At 37.3% G+C, this 17,196-nt stretch overlaps 1 protein-coding gene across 1 annotated transcript in view; it reads left to right on the top strand.

Annotated features, from left to right (window-relative positions):
- The first annotated feature begins 9,205 nt into the window (after window positions 1-9,205).
- Window positions 9,206-17,196, top strand: part of EEFSEC (eukaryotic elongation factor, selenocysteine-tRNA specific) — a 116,849-nt gene continuing 108,858 nt past the window's right edge. The window contains exon 1 of the mRNA XM_017732510.1: window positions 9,206-9,308. The gene's annotated coding sequence lies outside the window, so the exon portion shown is untranslated. The remainder of the gene's footprint in view (window positions 9,309-17,196) is intronic.

Here is a 17,196-nt window from a genome sequence, read left to right as displayed (position 1 = left end):
GAGGGGATGCCTGCTGAGAGGTTAGACAAGTTAATCTGCCAGAAGAAATTCAATCCCCATATTTCATTTTAAGACCACTTTGCGTAGCAAAGTAGTTTAAGCAGTAGCAGATTTTTTCCTTGCTGATGGTTAATTTCATGCCCTACAAAGGGTCAGCACACTAATACAGGAGAACATGATTACCTCATCCCAGCTTCCCCCACACAGGCAGCCAAGGGATACTGAGTGTTTGCTTTAGGTGAGCTGTTTTCAGCTGTCCTTTATCTGTTTGATTTCAAGATGGGTCCTCAAAAGAACTTCTAAATCAGAAAATTGTCCCTTTCCCCCCCCCCCCTTATGAAGTTCAAAGGACAGTGTATCCTTATAGGGTTTTAATTGGAAAGCTACTGCTTGACCCTGGTTGTCTAAACCTGGGCTGGGGGGAACTCTGACAAACTTGTAGTTTTGTAATCCTTATGCCTGTCTGAACCTTTGACCTTTTTACTTTATAACTAGAGCTTCATTGTCACCATTTGTCCCTGCAGTTCCTTTCAAAGAAAACTGCCTTGCAAGTGTCTGTTTCCACTTTGCTGCTGTGTTCGGCTAAGGAAGGGTATTAATTCATACCTGATACATTGGAGGGGCCAAGACTTTTAAACTTGCACTAGAGCTTGGGGAGGGGGAAATGAGCATAGCAAAAGCATGTCTTGCTGATGCAAATGAGTACAATGAAAACAGGCTTGGGAGATCAAGGGAAATGTGGTCTTGCTACCAGCATTCAAATTCAGTCAGACGCAGATTATTTGTAAGATTAACATATCACAAAAAACCCCCACCTTTTATCACAGATTACTTGTTTTGCTGAGTTTGTTGTAAGCTTTTAAGAGGATTTGTAAACTCGGGGTTACCTTTGCATTACTGCAGTGAAAACATACTTCTGTTGATGTGAGCTTTTGTTTGTTGAGGCCTTTGTGAAGATGTGACAGTTCTTGTTTTTTTCTAGGTGAGTGAGCGAGTAGAGTTTTATAGTTGTATATGTGGATGACTTGCTGTTGAGTGCAGATGTTGAATGAAGAGAAACCTCTGGAGGGAAGAGTGTCTTGTGTTTAGTGGCTGTCATTCTGGTCAGAACAGTCACTGTAGAGGCTTGAGATCTTTGGCTGCCAGCTTGAAGTGAGAGTAACATAATAATGAACCCTGTTCTGGTGGAAAAAATTAAAACAACATACAACTCTTGGGTAGTGTAATTTCGATTCACAAACCTTGATGTAGTGGTTGATGTTATGGAAGTACTCACAGGTCAAGAGACTTCAGCTAGCACTAGTGTGAGTGTTTTCTAAAATGTATTAGACTCCTTGGGGTCATGGTGCTTGTGAATTGCTGACACTGCTTTGTATTAAAATTTCAAATAAACTTATTTCTGTAAATGAAATTGAAACTGTCTTTTTTTTCTAATCACTAGAATTTGGCTGGTGCCTGATAGTTGCCTGACAACACAAAGGAGTATTTTTATTGACATTTTAAAATGAAAGCCACCTTTTTTTTTTTTTTTTAAATTAAGGAGCTATGCGTGCAGAAAGGCAACCAGTATAAAAATTTTGTTGCATGGTCTCCACAACCTCCGAAGTGGAACTTTGTCTCCTGGATGTTGCAGTGCACAAGAGGGCAGTGTTTGCTTACAATGTAGGATCTTAGGGATAAGTACTCAGGGTAACAGGTCAGCATGGGGGGAGTGACCTCGCTGTGAATCGAAACAGAATTAAGTAGAAGATTTGGAACACAACTCTGGCTTAATTTTCTCGTTCTTAAAGAAAACATCCTCTGAGTTTTAAGGAAGGTTAGTCTTATTTCATCTATAATTTGGGTAGTGGTTTTTATACCTTAAGCAATAAAAACGTATGGGGTGTTGTTTTAAATGTGACATGAGACACAGGTAACAGGGGAAAAAAACCAACTAGTTTGATGTGGGAACCATGGAATTTAGTGTACACAGTTCCTTTATTTCCTTCCCCATTTCCCCATGTCTTTTAATAACTGGGCAAAAGCAAGCTAGTTGTGCTAAATCTGCTTTGAACCACTTCTGTGTGAAATAGGATTTGTTGTGTGAGATTGGGTAGAATGAAACTTGGTACCAGGGTACTTTGAAATAAGGTCTTGTGGAATTTTTATCTGTCTATATCATAACTTTAATGGTTCTAACTTTCTGTGTATTGCATTGCTTCTCCTTTCTGTGGGTTTTGTGAGTGGTGTGACAGTGGGACTGCTGCTATTATTTCTGTTCTATGCCCTTGTCTGCAATTTTGACTTGAAGCTGATTTCCCTGTTAAAGTTACACATGTTCAACAACTTCCTAAACTTACACAATAACTCTTAGGTAATATTAGAGACCAAAGCAGGAGGAGTCTTCTGTTCATTTTCTGGGTCAAAAAGTTTACAAGGAGCAAAAGACCCATTGTCTCCTGATATCAGAAGTTGTAGTGAATAATCACATTCTCTTCTGCTTCTTCTTAGAATTCTGTCAGAAATGTACTGGTTTCTGTGTTCGGTTTAAAAAGTAAAAATAATTGTGCATTTCTTGTTTGGAAGGTGTGATTTATAATGGAATTCTCAACTTAAGTGTAGATTTTAACCAGGAGAGGTTTTATTTTTTGAATGTTAAATTGTGCCTTACTATTATATGACAATTTTTCTACAAAGCCTCTGAGTGGTTGTGTTTGTTTGCTTGTATACAACAAAATTATCCTGATTGACACTTTGACACAAAACCATGACAGCTTCTCAGGAAAACTTAATAACCAAGCACTGTAATGGTGCTGTTCAAGTCTGTTTGATCATTTTTCCTACTGGTTTAAAAACAGAATTTCTTTGTTCCATCATACTGCGTGCAAGCATTCATTGAATAACCACGTTTCATTTCACTTTTGCTTCATGTTTGTTCTTGCTTTAACTTACTTTGTAAGCTGTTTGGAAGAGTGGGGAAGCTTTGTTAATCAATTTTTAGATGTTTTAAAATATCAGCTAATGTAGTGAAGTATTTTAAATAACTGCATAAAATCTAGAACAACTTACTGTAAAATATGAAGCATGTTTATAGTTAAAATTACCCTTGTCAAAATAAATTCAAAGCACATTTTTCAAAGTAGCATTTTTACTGATGATGGATATGCTTGCTTGCTAAATAGTCCAATTTAGCAATTCAGTGGTCTGCTAATCGACAAACCAGCCTTATAAGGTTCTACTGTATTTGTTCTTCATCTTGATTTAGAAGTTGTCTTCAATTAGTAGATGCTAAATAGAAGCTGAATATGTTGCTTATGTATAAACCCATTTTTAATAGCTAGTTAGCTTGATGGAGCCATGAACTGAATTTCCTTAATATATTTATTTGGTTTTTTTGTACTAGAAATAATAATACATATTTTTGTGTGGCTGTTGTAAAGTACTATTTATGAAAACCCCTAGAAAAACAAAATGCAGATAGAAAAATCGAGGTTATAATTGTGAAGCAGATGCGCAATAGATCTCACTAAGTGAGCAAACCAAACCTGCACACTGTCATTGCTACAGCCCATTAAGTGTAGTAAAAAGTTGATTTTCCTTGTGGTAGTGAGTCATTTTCTGCCTGGGAACCCTAAGGTTGGCCTGGCAAGCTGAAGAGCAAGGACAGATGTTCTGCAGTGGTGATTTCCAGCTGGGTTCTTGAACACATTGTTTTCCGTGGTTCCCAGCTCATAATGGGGTAGAGCTGAATGAGAGCTTCAGTGAAGAGACTTAAAGAGCTCATACGATAGCTGGGATTGTGGAGATACTGGGCATTCTGTGAGAAAATATTCCATGTGCTATCTGTAAAATTCAGATTAGGTAGCTGTTCTGAAGTGCTTCCTTTAAACTGTTTGTTTCCAGAAAGTGTTGCAGGCTAAGTAAATACTAATAATTCTTATTTCCCATCTCCTTATCAATTATTTTACCAAAATGTTCTTGCACAATTTATCTAATCTCTTCAAGTGAACATGAAATGGTTAGTGTTGGCTTCCAAATTGAATTACAATCTTGCTTTCAAGTTTAAGATGATTAATCCTACATTAGATTGTAATTATCAGCATTACCAGCACTAGGGGTAGTTGGGACCAGACAAACAATAATAAATATATCTATATCTATATATAAATGTTTAATGTAACAGCAGAGGGAATTGGTGAATAGTAGAAGGAGAGGAAATGGAATAGAGAGGGTAGCTTAAATAAAAATGAATAAATTGTATTCAGGAGCATCTTGGAGGTAAAGGATGATAAGGGGGAATAAAAATTGAGGTTTGAATTTTGAGATTTATAGAAGTTGATCTGGGTAAGAATCCAGGCTCGCTCACCTCAGGTTCCAGAGGAGAGATGATTCATTTGGGCTTATGGTTTTGTTGAGAAACTCCTTTTTTACTTCATGTTATAGAAGAATGATGATGACTCTTTTGTCCACTGCAGAACTGTTCTTTTCTGCAGTACTGGAAAAATGAATTTAATACAGTTGCCTGTAGCACTTTCTTGTCTTTTATGCTTACATTTTCCTTTGTTTTCTGTCTTATTTGGGATGCAGTGTATGATTGGCATATGAGAGTAGCTAGTATTCTTGGATCTCAGGAGCTCTTTTTAATTTTTAAACTTTGCCTTAATTTTTTTCAGCCAAGTTTTACCTGTCTTGCTTCCATTAAATGCACTGTAGAGCAGGTGAACATACTTTAGATATGATTCTCCTGTATATGTAAAATTTGAAGTGGTCTTTAAGAACCTGTTGGGTAAAGAAAAGCTATAGAAGTGTTTGAGAGTTGTTGATAGAACTATCCTATCATATTAATAAGGATAGGCATGGGAAATGGGCTTTTTTTGTCATAGATGTTTATTCATGCTTACATCGACTTCACTTATATTAAAAATAAGCCTTCCAGCAGTAATACTTTGGGGAAGAAAGTTTTCCAAAGTATGCAAAAACTGCATTTCAGAGAGAAAAACAAAATCGTAGCTTTCTTTTTTAGGATCAAGAAGAGGGGGAGGGAAACTGGTTTCCTTGTATTTGACTGTGCTGTTGGATGGAAGACAAAGCTCAGTCTCTCTTGCTGACTAATGTCATCATCAAGGCATTTTTTTCTCCCACAGAGCAATTTTGTCTCCATTGAGACCCCCACAGCCATTGGCAAGACCATGGCCTGAGATTAAATCTCACGCTTGGGTGAAATTCTAATGACTGTAATTGTTTCCTCTTTTTAAGTCTGTGGTCCCTTCATCAAAGAGTGGTGCGGAAATTATGCATTTATGTTGTAGAAAGAGAGGTCATGATTACCTGAACCTGTGGTTGACTTGGGGCGATTCTGTGTCGTGTTCTGGCAGTGCTTATCCACGCTGACATTCCAGTGTGTGAAATGATTTAGAGTGTGGCGTAGAGTGCACGTGCAAAGTACGGCTGTGGCACAGCTCGCTCCTTGCTGGCTCTGGGCTGTTGCCGTCAGGTGAGCGCGGCAGCAGCAGCGGCTCTTGAGTGTTGGTCACCTGCTAACAGGAGAGAAGAAGTAGTAAATGTGGGCTGAGGGAGGTTTCTGTGAATGATCTCTTGCAAAAGGCTTGGGACCCATCAGCAAGTGTTATTCTTAACCCTCACAGTGCTTATTGGAGGTGTTCAGCATCTTGAAGGATGGCACCAGTGTGGGTGGTGCTGGTTGTGGAGGAACGTAAGCATAGATTTGAAAAGAATTACAGACAACTTTGTGGAGGTAGATTGCCCCCATCCTGTAAAATCTGAATGTACGTGTGCAGCAGCGTTGCTGTGTGATGGAATGATTCAGGTAAGTATTTTGTGGTGTTTGGCTTTATTGTGCAGTTCTGTATGTACAGAATTTTGGGACTGTACTGTCCCCTAACTCTGAAGATTTATGAAAAAGAAGATGAACTGTGTGTTAAGTAGAAAACATTTTGAGTTTGTACTCTAATTTAGGAAGTGTCCTTTAAAGACATCAGAAGAACTGACCAAGACACATTTCATCAGAAAATACGGAAAATGGTTCAAATAGTACCTAATTTTAGGTGTCTAGGTTGCATTCATAGACTAAAGAAATTCCAAAGCATTGTCATTCTTAAAAGCATTCAGCAGTAGAGTCTTTCCCTGATCTCTGAAATGATGAGTGTTCAGTTTAGAGTATTAAAAAGTCTATCAACAAAAAGCAACCAAGTGTCAGCAGTGCTGTTCACTTAAGGGACTAGCTTTGGGCATTTGAAACTGAAACCTGGCCCCTGTCTGGCTATATTATGACTTCAAATAATATGATAATATGCCTAATTAAAAAATTCCTTAAAGCCTGAAAAGCAAGGTTTTTCACTGAAATGATACCTGTTTGTTTCTATATTTATAAATAAAGCAAATAATTAAAAAATGGAAATAATTGTTAATATTTGTTCTTGTGTATGGCTAAAAATTCGAAAGTCACAAGTTAGGCACCCTGACAACTTTTTTTAAGGAAGTAATTTTATTCTTTGGATTTGCTTGCTGTGTGATAGGTTTTCACCCTGTGGGAGGGGCCATCATGTGTATTTTTTTCTCTGAGTGGATTTTTCACCTGATGAACAACTGAGATTCTCCCATTATTTCAAGTGCTGTGACAAAGTTGTGGTGCTGGTGGTGTTTGCCCATGTGTTTGTAGTTGAGCTCTTTCCTTTCTCTCTCTGGTGTGTATTGCTATATCCAGCAATGATGGTTTTTTATGTCTAAAATTGGTGTTGAACTGGAGTCTCTTGTGGGAAGCAATTCACCTGTCTGTGGTGCTGCACAGAGCTTTTAGGGGAAATTTAAAAAAAAAGTGTATTTGATTAAATTGAACTGTACCAAGCTTTGTGTAGAAAAAATAATTTTCTGCTTAAAGGAACAAAAGAGTTTTGAACTGAAGCTAAATTGTGTTTAAAAAAATCCCAAAAAACCAAAACAAGTGACTGAAAATTCAGTCTTTACAGAAAGTTTGTCTCAGATGTGTTTTCATTACTGAACTGTCTTCACTAACAAATTACATGGAGGCGGATGTTTGGGAGTACTTTCATCGTATGTCCCTAAATGTGCTTGCTTTTATTTTTAAACTTTATTTACAGTATAAAATAGTTGATTATTCTAGTAATAGCCAACACTGCTTTTGTGGGGTTTAATGCTTTCTTTTTTGGCTTGTTGAGGCCAAACAAAGCAAAGTGAAGATAAATTTAGCTGTCTGTTTCTTTACTTACCCTGCACCAAGAAACCAGTGAGCCCTAAACTTACTGTGTAGAAAATGCTGGTTTTTTTAAGATTTGCACTCAAATTAATGCAGTGGATGAAAGTTATTTTGGTCACTGTACTTTGTTCTTTTTCCTTTGCATTGTAAAGAATGTATTTATTTTTTTCCCATTAAGAAAATGGTGGAGTGAAGCTAGGAAGAGAACAGATCACATAGAAAGTGATGTCAGGTTTATGGAATGTTTTGTTATGTTCTTGCATATAATTGAGTCAATCCTAGGTAAAACAAGAAATGACTAATGTGAAATTTAAATTAGTTGACAGTATCCTTTCAAGGCTTGTGTACTGTTTTATATTTTTTTGCAGTAACTTATGAGCTCCTGTAAGAACAGTTGGAACAAAATAGTTACAAGAGTGTTTGAGGTGATAGTGTTTAATATTTATTTTAGTAGTGTATGATAGTTTCACTTTGTGTTGGAGAGCTAACAATTTTGTAGCATCTCAAGTGTACTTGTATTTACTGTTGTTGTTGGATGCTGAAAATTTTCAGGATGACACGATGAAATCATCAAAATGCACTCATTTTGAGGATGTTAGTCCATTTAGAAGCTTTATGTGAAAGAGTTACACTTTTGTCCCAGTTCCCCTTTATGCACTGTTTGTTCGGAAGTGGGATAAGTAAGTTCTGTGAATGAAAAATCTGTTTCTGCTAAGAGGATGCTAAAGTGGAGTCTGATGTTCTCTAGCAGTAACAAATTAATTTCTGGGTCAGAAGCACTGTACAGTATAGATGCAGTAAAAGCAGCCAAAGTGAGCGCAGCTGCAAGAGGCCATTTATGAGAACTTGTCATGAGAGTAGAGTTCTGTGGTTAAGTCATGATGGAAATATGGGAAGCTCGGGCATAGTCTATCGGTGGCAAATGTGATTTTGTAATAGGCCAGCAAAATATCCAGCCAGTTTTTCAAAATTAAATACATTCTGGAAAATATGTTTTTCTGCTAAGTGGTAACAATAATTGTAAAATACTTCAAATGCATGAGTTGTAATCTCTTTTTCTGTTAGCTGTGATCACCTAAAAAAATTGAGCTTTAATCACCAAGGCTGTATTCTTTCTTGGTGATTTCAGCATTTCATTAAGGAGTGATTAGTGCTCTTCAATTATGCATTCATTTATCTTAGTGATGCATTTACAGTTAGAGATAGTGTTGGTTTATTGAATTTGGCTGATGCCAAGCAGTTTCAGCAGATTTTTTTTCTTGCCATGTAAGAACCTGAAAGAAAGTAGTAGAGAGGGCTTTATAGCCTTGGCATCATTTTAAATGATAATCTATTCTGATTTTTATGAAAAAAAGAAAAAAAACAAGGCTTGATTTTGGGATTTTTGTTTATTTGGTTTTTTTTTTTGTTGTTTTCTTTTTCACACCGCTTTGGACTTCTAGAATTCCTTTCTGAAGTCCATCTGCAAAGGCTTTGTCTGCTGAACATCAATGGTTCATGGTGTGCCTCTTTCAGGTATGGGGGAATAAGCTCTGTAGCAGGCTGCTCTGGAAGCTTGTACTTGGAATAGATTTTTCTCTATGTTCATAAGCTGGCAGTTCCAGATATGAGTTAAAAGATCTTATTTACCTAAAGGGATGTCAAGGAAGAAGGAGAAGAGGAGGGACAACGTAGTGTGAAATGGGATTGAAAACCAATTTCTTGATGTTTATATGGTGTCCTTCCCTGTATGAATAAGAGGGAGAAGAAAAGGATCTCGACTTTCAAAAACTGCCCTTGTTTGTTTTGTATCATAACTGGGGTTAAATTGAAGTGGGCACTGTTGGGCTGAGAGTTACGGTGGTTTGTGGCAGGGGGAGTTGGGTTGCTGATAACCCACATTGCTTCACTTCTGTTTGTTTCATGTTTTCTGTTTACATGTTTTAAAGTTATCTGATCGGTTTGCTTCCAGATTTAACAGTATCCAAGCCTGAGTTCCAGCTTATTAACAGAGCTGCAGTGAAATAGGCTTCTCTGCCTGCCCAGTGCTTCTGCAGAGGGAAGAGATTGTTGCTGCTCTCTTGGGACTGAAAACTTCAAAGCTTTCATTTTGCTGGTAAAGCCCTTCCTAAAACTTGTGTACTTTGAGATGTTGTGATTCAATTTTCCATGGACCAACAGAATCTAGGTCCCAGAGACAGGCAAATCTTCTCATTGTACGCTGAATTCTTGTTTTTCTGAGTAACAGGAAGCATGAGGTATGCTTAAAACATGGGAACTACGGATGAGAAAACTGTTTTAAAGCCCTTTTTCCCCTCTTGTAGTGTCTCAGGTCACTCCCCAGGCCCAATGTATACCTTGCTTTTAACAGGACCCTTGAAGTAAAAAGCATGTAAATGGATGCTGTTATTACTTTATTAAGGGAAGAAAAAAATTAAGTATCCATTTCTATGACTATTTGATTTTTTTTCTTCTGTGTATACCAGTCATTAGACTATTTCATTTTATGTACCTACATACCTTTTTCCCTCTTCATATGCTTTATTTCAATGTTATATTTTTGCAAAATGGCAAGATAATTTTTTCCTCAAAAGCAAATTAACTATGACATTTTAAGCATAATTAATAAAAATAATTTATTGGAAGTACTTTAAGGAAATCTTCTAACAAAATTTAATTTAAGTCTACAGTAAATTGTCAGTAAGAATATACTTAATAAAGTTCCATTGTATTTCTCTTCCGTTACTATTATACGGTTCTTCAACAGCAGTTGTCTCCATCATTTGATGTGAAGGCCAAACTGGTTAGATAACAAATGAAGTATATTTATTTAAGTTCATTTGAAATTAAATTCTCATTCTGAGTTTTCCATCCCTTGTTCTGTAATTCTAGTTCTTACTGTCGGGAAGTTCAATTTAGAATCTATTGTGCTCTCTGAGTCTACAAGATATGAATGGGAAACAAGACCTAACAAAATGTGAAAAGCAATAATGAAAAATACAAAAAAGGCTCGTACAAGGCAAAAGCATCCCGGAAGGGGTTTTGTAGAAGAGGGGAGTGTGTAATCTTTAAATATTCTTTGTATACTTTGATATACTTTTGATCCTGTTTTGTATTCATGCTTAGAAATTTTTCTCTCAGTCACAGAGGTTAGATTGGCAAGGGCAGATGACATTACTGGACTTCTGGGCACTTCTTTTCTAGAACCCCATCCAAGCTAGAGAGTGATGGCTCAGTGCCTGCACTTGCTGCTCTTTGGATTTTTGCTGGGACTGGTGTTCTCTTGAAATGTGCAGTTAAATGCAAATTTACTGTTACAGCTTTGGAGTAGCAGCAGTAGTGCTTTGCGCTCCATGTTATTTTCTTGTTTATCCAGGATTCTTGCTTGTTGCTTATTTCCAGTGAATAACTTGAGCAGTGCCAGCATTCCTGAGAGCTGGTCATATGAGCCTGGCAGAGCAATGTGTATTCTGAGCAGACTTTGTTTTCTGTAGGCTTTCTTCCCACTTCCCTGGGGATGCTGTCAGCTTTTGTTTTAGCTTGAAAATTTAAATTTCGATTTGTGAGAAAAAAGTGGTTTTTAATCATCAAATGAAACAGGAGGGTGGGTGTAGGATGCAGAACTGGGAGACCTGCTGTACTTCGCTTATGATGATCCTCCTTTGTCACAGTTCTGTTCTCTTTGAAGGTTTTGAACTTGAGTGATGTTTTGTTTAACCCACAGGTGTTAGTGCTCACAAACTTAGCTTACACAAACTGCCACTACTGCTTGTAAAATGCTTGTAGCTTTGTGTCAACACTTGTATTTTATTCAGTTGTTCACTCATCCTAGAGAAAATGCTGGAAGGACTTGCTCTGAATTATACTGAAATATCTATGATTAGATAATCATGTTCTGGTTTATATAGTGTTTGAGCTGTCTTATGAAATTTCTGCGTAGGGTTGTGCTGAACAACTTCGCTTTTGGATATTCTTCAAAATATGTAATTGAAGACTTTTTTCCTTTATTTATGAGGGCTTTTGGAGATAAAGGGCCTGGTTTTCTATGTTGATGGTTTCTAATGTTCACGTCACAAAGATCTATGCTTTTCTAAGTATAAAACTTGAAGCAATAACATAACATGGTTGTGTCACAGATTAAAATACTTTCATTATTTTAGGGAGCAATGGCTCTAAATTTAGTCTGTGAGCTTTCTAAACCTAGGGCCTTGTTTTGTGTTTATCTGTGAAGTGCCATGCACACTTGCAGCATTGTAGAAGTACCAGTTCAGTGCCCAGCTGGGTGTTCTAAATCCATGTAGCCTTGTAGGAATGAACTCAGTAAGGGAGACTGCAGGATTAAGGTCCAAACCAATATGAAGTCAGACCAGGTCTGTATTTTGCTCCTTGGCTGTAAAACTTCATTCACATGAATATCTAATTTTAAACAATAAAGTATATAATTCAAAGCACTTAAAATATTTATTTTTAAACTAATACTTTACCAGTGAAATTTGGAATATCTTTATGGCACTCACTCTGCTGTAAAATTTTTTTTAAGAAGTCATCTGGCTATAAATCTTGATAACTTAGATTTTTCACCTTGCCTCCTATTAGTACTTTGGAAAACATTTACTCAGGCATTGCTACTGTCTCTTATCTCTGTGTGGTTATAGATCATTAAATTCCAGCCCCTCTTAACACAGTATAAATTCTAATCTTGGCAAGTATTGTGCCTAGTTTTATTTAGTAATTAAACTTTGTACAGCTTTCCTCCTTTACGGTGAGCATCACCTTTTATATTTTAGTGGAGTTTTATTAATTATATGGAGAATGTAATAATGTGAACCACAAATGCCATACACCCTGCAATTTCTGGAGTGCTTTGTGGTGTTGGCAATTTAGATAGCATATCCACATGATATAGTTTGTTTTGTCCTGAAGTACTGGGATGGGAGATTTACATGGCTGTTGACCCCTTAGGACTGCTCTGAAATGAGGTGTGTATCTTGTGCAATCCTAGTCAGCAAAAATTTAAATAAAAATAAATACACTGTCAGAAGCCCTTGTGCTGCCCTGGCAGGAGGTATGAAATAGTACCATGTGCTCGATAATGGCCTCCTCGGAGAAGGGTCTCTGGCACAATGTGATGTGACTTAGTGGAATGACAAACTATGCAAAATGCTTGCTATTGTCATGTTTAGGTAGTGAATTGTTAGGCAGGGCCTGATGTCTGCCATGGACTGAAGGCCAGAGAATTAAATACAAAATAAATCTTTAATGAAATTTGAGTGGTGAATCCAATTTATCTTTTAAGACAAACAGAAGTTACAGCCTTTGTGCACAAACACTGAAAACTCAGAGTGAACTGAGAAGAAACTAACAGATCACTGCTTTGACTTTGGTTTTCAAGTGGTGAGTTTGTGGTGATTTTTGCATTTAAAACTTCCCTTGGTAGTTCAGTATAAAGTCTTAAAACCTTAGCCAGAACAATTTAATGGTAGCATTAACTCTTCAGCTACCCTTACGCTGAAATTTGTAAATTAGCAAAGCACCTAATACTTAGCATGGGCAAGTCAGGATAACTGTCTGCTGCCTAGAATGTGTCCAGAAAAATTAGTTTTCCAAAGTATTGCTGGTTACTGTGGCCCTAATTATCTGTGCACACTGCACAGAATGAAAATAATCTATTTCTCAGAACTGGCATGTTTAATATGTTTGGGAGTGATTTGTTTGATATTTCTTTCTGCATGCTGTACTGCTGCACCGGTGTAGTAATGTGGGTGCTTGAAATTAAAGCTTGACATAGAAACTGAGATTGTTTGCAGGGTGTCTTTCTTGAGAACAACCTTACTTTTTCTACATGAATCTGTTTTTCATCCTTGATCCCAATACTGTTCTTGTAAAGATTATAATTGTTGTCGGTGTTTGGAGATCGTGAAGGTTTGGAAGTTAGAGTGTTAGTGTTATAGAAGTCTCACAGAATTTTGGATCATGACGTTGAATTAATTTCCCAGTTCGCATGTGTATGGAGTTGTATGTTGAAATATATGACACAAGAAGTAACATAATTGTTCTCTCTTTGTGTTTCTGTTTGGTTATGTTCTGCAGATACAAACACAACTTTTTTTCTTGATTACTGTCACAGAAATCAAGAAACTTGCATCAAAATTGGGGTTCACTGTGCTCCAATGTACAGAAGACTCTAAGGCAAAATGTAATATAGTCCTGATAACTTGAGGTAGTTGTCTTCCAACTTCCCACTAGGTAGTAGTAACTCTTCTACTTGTTCTACATTGACCTGTTTAAGAGAAGCAAAGCTGTGGTTGAGTGTATGAAAGAGATATATGTAAGAGATTTTAACTGAAATAGGCATGTTTATTGCTGTTAGTTGTAGGGGACTGTACCCTCTCCTCCAGTGTCCAGATCAGTGTCCAGATCCAGTGTCTTCTTTGTTCCTTGTTACCCCGTCCATTTGATTCTCAGTTGTTGTGAGATTTGCCCTTTCTTGATTGACAAATTTTCTAACTCCCTCCATAGCATTCTGTCAATGCAGGTGATGACTTGGTTTTGTAGCCATGGTGTCACTCTGCAGCTGGGCACCACGTCTGTTTTGGGCAAGCTGTCCTGACTCCTGGTCGGAGCTGGGGCTCTCTTTGAGAGGAACTTCTTGACCCTTTGTACTTTGTACAGTATGCGCCTCGCAGGCGGACTCTGGAGCCGTTGTCTGGAATGCGTGTCTAACGCATTCCACTCGGACCTCAGTTCCATTCCATAATGTTAGCTTTAATTGGCTGGTTCTAAACTTTCATGTACAATTTGGTTGTACACGGTAAATTACCACCCTCTTTGCCTTTTCCTAGGAGCACGAAAGTAGAATCCAGGCTCTGCTTTCCTGTGCTGCCTTTTGGTATTGCCCTTGAGCTCTTTTAGGGACAGCACTGGTGGGTAGTCTTTTTCAGAGGACAGGCTTATTTTCTGGTGGTTTCTTTTTTTTACCTCTAATCTTCCAAAGACTGTACCTTTTAAACATTGTGTTGTATTTTTGAACTGAATTCTGCATTTGAAAGTTTAAAAAGAATTAATACTTCTAGCCCAAAGAAGTATCTCCAGTTTAGTAACTGTTGCCTAACTCTTAGTGTGGCTAGATAGCCAGTGTGTTCTCCAAGTGATTTTTCTTTTCTTTTAAATATTCCTATATTTTAATTTTAGTTACTTTGTTTGAGTGCATGAGAACTTCAGGGCAACATCAGTGGTATAACCAAGGCTGGTCTTTACTATGTAAGAATGCCTTTGTAGGTGCTTCTGAAGTGTCAGAATGTGTAGTGTGGGCAGAATGAGAGTCTGTTATTATACAGGTTTCATCTAGGCTTAAATGCTTGATCAGAGCATCAGCAAAAGCTATTTTTGAGAAAGAGGGGTAGTTGAGTTACATGAGGAAAAAAATTTGCAGTGCTGCATACAAAACAAATTTTGCAGTTCAAGCTCAAAACAGTGATGAGTCTCTTGTTCATACTTGGTATGAATGAGGTAAAACAAAGCCTGCCTTTATCCCCCACATCAGGCTTATGAGCTCATGTTTCGGCTTTTCCCTTCCCCTCCCTTTCTGACATGGACTCTGTCTTTTTTTTTTTTTCTTTGCTAAACAGACAGTAACTCTCCACAATATTTTTAATCTCAACAAGACATCCAGTGGCTGATGATGCAAAAGTGTTGCATCAACAAAGAGGGGATGATAGCTGGAGCATTCCAGGTCTGACATTTTTGGCTGAGGAGCTGTGTATTTGTGGCCACTGATTTCTCCCGGCACAGCATGCTTGCTTTGGGCAGGAGAGTACTTTTCACTGACTCCTGTTGTGTGCTCCCTGCTCCTTATTTTAGGCTTCCCCAAGAAGTTATGACTGGGAGTTTCATGGTTTTAGATGAAAGAGCCTGTTGTCTTGTTGAATTATCTCCTTTCTGTCTATATTTAAAGCAAAGTTGGCAGGTAAAAAAAAATGCAGTAAAACAAAAGCTCTCTTATGGTAACATCTGAGGCTAGATTAGAATAAAACTGAAAGAATGATTTAATATTTTTTGTTTACGTATGTTTGTTGAGGCTGCTAGTTTACCTGTGGTTCATTGGCACCCAGCAGTGGAACTGTCCTCATTGCATTGACCTTAAGATGGGTTCCTGGGCACTGGTGGGATCTAACCCGAAAAAATTTTTCCACTGAAATAGATCATGATAAGTATTAGATTATTTGGATTAGAAAAATTAGTATTATGGAATTTAAAAATAATACACATTTATAATCATCGATACTGAATAGCCATGTAGTGTGCAAGTGCTTGTACTCCTAAATTTTTGAGAGAAAAATTACTTTAAAACCTAAAAGAAATATTTGCAATTTTTTCATGCTGTAGTGCAATATTTTAAACTAATGGCATTTTTTATTGACTGAAGTGAACCCAGCTCATGAAACTTTTCATTCACTAAAAGTATTGCTGATGCTTTTAAAAAGTAAGGACTTAAGAACTTCCTCATGACAGCTAAACTTCTTGAAACCATATAAAAATCTGCTTATACCATAATTCAGCCTTGCAGCACTGGTTTTATTGTGTGAAGAACCTATCAGAATTAGATTTATAAGCTCGTTGTTCCCTAGATGTGCCTGTTTGTTATGTACGACTGTTCTTGTTCATAGTCTGTGTTCCTTCACAGCATAAAACCTTCAGCCATCTCTGCAGCTGTGCCTTACACTGTTTCCATCAGGTAATACTTCCAGTCATGAAGTTTTCCCCAATTTAATAAAGGTAAGGTGGGATAATTTGTTGTTTGCTACCTAAAAGCATCGTTAACCATTGCAAGAGGGGAAATTAGGGCATGGGTTTGGTGGTTTTTTTTTTTGTTTTTTTTTTTTTTTGCAAATCTTATTTTTAAAGCAAAGGCAGTTCTGTCGCCAGCCAGTCCAGCATGCGGAGACTCTCCCCCCTGCCATAAAACAATGAGCACATTCAGGCACAACTCGTGTTTTCAGTTATTAAAAAACGGAGCCGTCTGTCTCTGCCTGTGACTTTAATCTTTAAGCCTTTATTCCCTGTACCCCACCCCCTCTTTCTTTCCCCAACCTTTTGTTTGTGAAGTGCAGAGCTACAGGATATGTGGGCCTGGAGTTTCTGAATGTATTGTACATTCCCCTGGCAATTACAGATGTTTATAACCCTGACTGGTGTTATTTCAGTATTGTGGAGGGTGAAGAGAAAATTAAAGAATGCGTTTTTCATTGCCCCTAGCAATCTTCAATTTTATTTTGTTTTTGAGGACAGCAGAGAAGGAAAAAAAAAAAAGCAAAATGTAAACTGTTAATTTAAAAAAAAAAATAAAAAATCTTGTTTCACATTCTCAGATGAAGCACATCTGAGACCTGTGCAGGAATATTCCCATACTCTACCATAACTCTTCTGTTAGGACAGTGTGTTGCATACAGTGTTGTAAAAAGCATAATAGGACTGGATTTTAATACAAAACAAGCTCCTTTAGTGCAGGGTGCAAGACATTTGCTTACTTTATTTCAAAGACAGAGACAAGGTAGCTTAGGGCTTGCAACAATTTAAGAGCAGAATCACATAATTTTTTTTCAGCTTGGTATGGAACACTTTATTTTTTTTGCAGAATAAAGATTTAGAATCTGATGAATTGGAGTTTTACTTGTGGACTTGATGACTTGGTGACAGAATTGTTTAAGAAAATTTATTTTTGTCAGTCTTGTAGAAACGTGCTCTTGATCTGTATAAGGTTTTAAATCAATTTATTACTGGTGGTGGTTGAGGTATCTAAAGCTGCAGGTGCACTACAAGATTAATGTCCTTGAATTGACAAAGGAGTGGAGAGAAGAGAATCCTGTAGCAAGTCTCTGATCAAGGTGATAACTTGTGTGTTTCTTGGGGATTCCAGTGCATTTCATGATTTTCAGAGTAGTTGGCCTAAAACATTGAATTTAAGTAGAGAAAAGTTTATTGGAGTCAAGAATTTCAAGGTGGTT

This window comes from Corvus brachyrhynchos, unplaced genomic scaffold (assembly GCF_000691975.1).
Source record: "Corvus brachyrhynchos isolate BGI_N302 unplaced genomic scaffold, ASM69197v1 scaffold4, whole genome shotgun sequence".
Taxonomy (NCBI): Eukaryota; Metazoa; Chordata; class Aves; order Passeriformes; family Corvidae; genus Corvus; species Corvus brachyrhynchos.
This window is presented reverse-complemented; position numbering and strand designations above follow the sequence as displayed.